Here is a 3,986-nt window from a genome sequence, read left to right as displayed (position 1 = left end):
TCCTGTCTCTAAGGCTTTAGACTCCAAACCTGACCAGAGCAGGACCACCTAGTCAAACTACTCCGTCAGGCCCCCCTGACTCTAAGGTTTTAGACTCCAAACTTGACCCGAGCAGGGGGCCCCTGCGGGGACTTCCTCTCCCTTAAAGCAATTCACTGACCTTGCCAACCGACCAGTACTCTCAAAACGACAGGCATGTAAACATTCCTTTATATCTTATGACAGGTTCTTATCGAGTGATCGAGACTTAAAGAAGTACCTGTCGTCGTGCGGATCCAAATAATTCGGCCTGGCACGGCACATAGGCGAGCCTGAACTTAGCCACACAGGTATAGATAATTAATTTATCTCACCGTGTTCTGATGATATTTTGGGCCCATACCATCTACAAAAGAAAACTCAAAATATGCATCATTATCAGTGTGTACACCACTACAATAATGCTATTTAAAAAATAGCTGATCTGCCATACTCAAATCACCTATGCCTCCCCTCCCCCCTTTGAACCTGAATACCTGATTAAAAGAAGAGTGGCCGGATTCAAGGTATTACAACATTGGGAAGAAATATTGGGGGAGGCATGGAAAGAGCACATTGTAGTCGGATCTAATAGGCCAGAGCTAAGTGCTTGGGTTGCACTTGCATGAGTATGTTCTGGGTGTCATTTGGCGTGTGGACCACTAGGGGGTAGTCCAATACCAACTTAGAAGATTTGTCAACCATTGCCTGTACTGCTGCCACCGCAAAAGCAGATGAGGGAGCTCCTCAAGTCACTGGATCCACCCTCATGGCTGTGGTTGTCCTTCGTGCTTTTGTGTCAATACTGTCATATAGGCGGCAGTATGAAACAAGGTCCAGAAAGGTGCGGAATTTGGCAACGGGTGTATGTACAGGTATGGCCTGCAGAACTTGGTTAGTCTTTGGAGGCCTTACAGCCTTCTGCAAGAGAAATTAACAGTGAAATTGTGGCCGGTTGGCAGTTTTTTCCAAAGCATCAGCACACAGCACCTAACATGTGTGGCTGACCCTTCACCCTTTTTTTTTTTTTTTTTTATCTAGGGGGATACTGCTTGACCCAGGGGTGTGTATCTGGGTCTCGTATATATTATCATGGTCGATACATTCAATTTCCCTATGCCTGTCTTGTAGGTGTCCCATAATTTGTCAGGAACCGTGGAAAGCTGAGTTTGGGACAGGAGAAAAAACAAAACTTTTTCTTCTGGCTATCTATGATTCTTACCCCCTCCTTGGATAAGAGACGTGTTCTTGCATCATCTAGCTCCACCCCTCTGAGTGTGGCTAATCACTTACTTCCTTATTCCCTCATTCAATGTTTGGCAGTCCATGGGTACACATCACAACTCAATAAAGATAAAGTCTTATGCACCACACAATTTACATTTTACAAATTACGGGTCAATCCTGTGGATACCTGGCCTTATCGTTACCTGCTTATTTCCTATTCCTTGGCTTCTCTACTGTAGTTTATTTATTTATTTTATATTGTCTGTGAACATACGTTACTTGTGCTGGGACTACAGGGCAAGCAACTTCCTCTTTTTAGGTCTCTTACTCATGTGACAGCCCAGCGACAGGATTATAAGGGAGATAACGGGAGTACGTGGCTAATTTTTACTTCTACAACAGTAGACAGTTGTTGTCCCAGACTTCCGGCAACTGGGCAGATGCAGTCTTAGATGCCGGACATCTCCATCTGATTGGTAATGTACTGCAATTCTCTCTATTCACTAAGCTGGTGTCTTTGTATATTAATACAGACGCCATTGCAGCCCACCTTCACTTCCTCTTTTCTGACACTTAGAGAAATTCTAACGTCTAATGCATAAATCACATATATTATGTTGTAACTTCTGTCACAGCGGTGGTTACAATTGAATTGGGGACTAAACACCTATTGGGGACTTGGCAAACATAGACGTATTTTCTTGTGGGCACGGTGTATTGGGATTTGGTGGGCTACGCAGTCTGTATTCTTAAGAGTCCCCTCAGGATGTGAGTGGCATACAACTTTTTACATTTGTATGACGGATGTATTTGTCTGAAGGATTAGGTTACATAACAAGCCATCCGCAGTAGTTTTAACATCCAACAGTAGTTATTTATTACAGCACAGGAATTGCTCCGCTTCTATTAAGAGTTCCACTTCCTCTTTTCAAATGTAGTTAGCAGCTTTTTTTTTTTTCTTTCTCCAAACCCACTTACGGGCACAAGCCTATGCTTCTATGCTATTATTAACGTTTAACAATTCGAAGACAACACAGTTTAGTAGTCTGTCTTTTACTAGAAGGGATCCAATAATGCAACCTAACCTATAAAGTCCAAACCCACAGCGCGCCGCTGTGTACGGTGCATTATCTTGGCTATAACCCAGCCAATGCATTCTCATTGCTAACACTCCCTTCTTACAGTTTAGCAGGACTGATACTAATTCTATATGACCAACAAACAAACTATTCCTATATAACAACTCAGCAGGATTAGCTCTACACAACAAACAAGCACACTAACTTTATATAGGTAGGACACACAGAAAGATTGCTTGATTAATCAATGATAACTTGACTCTCCACCCCTTCCACACTTTTCTGGAGGGTGTAAGAATTAACCTTGGCTCATTGTTTGCTGCCTTGCAATTTCAATCATGGCTGCCAAATTCATGATTATAGAAGTCTCCTCAGACGCCGGACACAGTATGCCCCGCCCTAGAGTCTCTAGCATTTCTGTCGCTACACAGTTTATCAATCTACCCTCAGACGGAGGGATCTACTCGTGGACATTTAAACAATAAACAAATATTTGTGGACACACACAAGTAGACAGACAATTAGACGGAGCACCAGTACGGCTGGTTTGGTCTAAACTGCCCCTCGGGATACTGTCTGGCAGGCCCCCCTCCTAGGTCTATTACCAGACTCTAACGGAGCAGCGTTGCCTGTCCAGACGTTTGACCGTTTCCTGTCTCTAAGGCTTTAGACTCCAAACCTGACCAGAGCAGGACCACCTAGTCAAACTACTCCGTCAGGCCCCCCTGACTCTAAGGTTTTAGACTCCAAACCTGACCCGAGCAGGGGGCCCCTGCGGGGACTTCCTCTCCCTTAAAGCAATTCACTGACCTTGCCAACCGACCAGTACTCTCAAAACGACAGGCATGTAAACATTCCTTTATATCTTATGACAGGTTCTTATCGAGTGATCGAGACTTAAAGAAGTACCTGTCGTCGTGCGGATCCAAATAATTCGGCCTGGCACGGCACATAGGCGAGCCTGAACTTAGCCACACAGGTATAGATAATTAATTTATCTCACCGTGTTCTGATGATATTTTGGGCCCACCAAGTCCAAGGTCGCATATGTCCGTGTCTTCTGTCCGAATTCTATGGAACCTATCGATCACTGCCCGCATTCTCCACCAGCTGTCATGGAACCTTCTTTTTGGAACCACGCCTTACTCAATTTGGAATGTTTACAGCCCTCCATATTAATTCTGAATTGATAATGCGCATAAGAAGTTCCCACACTGACACGATGTTCAGCATGCATAGCTTCCTCAATTCTAACTTTAATGATCGGCGTGTAGCCTATTTTAAGAGTTTAACAAATCCGCCCATCTGGGCAGGTCAAATATTACATGCATACAACGTATTGTTTAATTATTGGATAAGCATCTTGCAATTCTTCCATCCTCCGGTCATCTGTGATTGGCCATCAGGTGGTGGATGAAATGAGTGGGTTGTCTTGGAGCCACGTGGGGTTCCTTCGATATGATTGGATGTTACATCATGAACTATAAATTGCACAAACCTCCCATGTTATTTGCATACGTTTCCAGTAAAGTCGCTGGGGAAATTTCTGCGGTTGTCCATGTCTGATTCCTAGTTCCGTATTAGTGCATGCAGCTGGACAGTCAAATATATTTATACATGTTGGTTACGGGCTAAATTGCTAAATTCCATTTTTGTCAGCAG

Source organism: Eleutherodactylus coqui, chromosome 1, assembly GCF_035609145.1.
Source record: "Eleutherodactylus coqui strain aEleCoq1 chromosome 1, aEleCoq1.hap1, whole genome shotgun sequence".
NCBI lineage: Eukaryota > Metazoa > Chordata > Amphibia > Anura > Eleutherodactylidae > Eleutherodactylus > Eleutherodactylus coqui.
The sequence above is the reverse complement of the archived record's forward strand: the minus strand, read 5'-3'. Positions refer to the sequence as shown.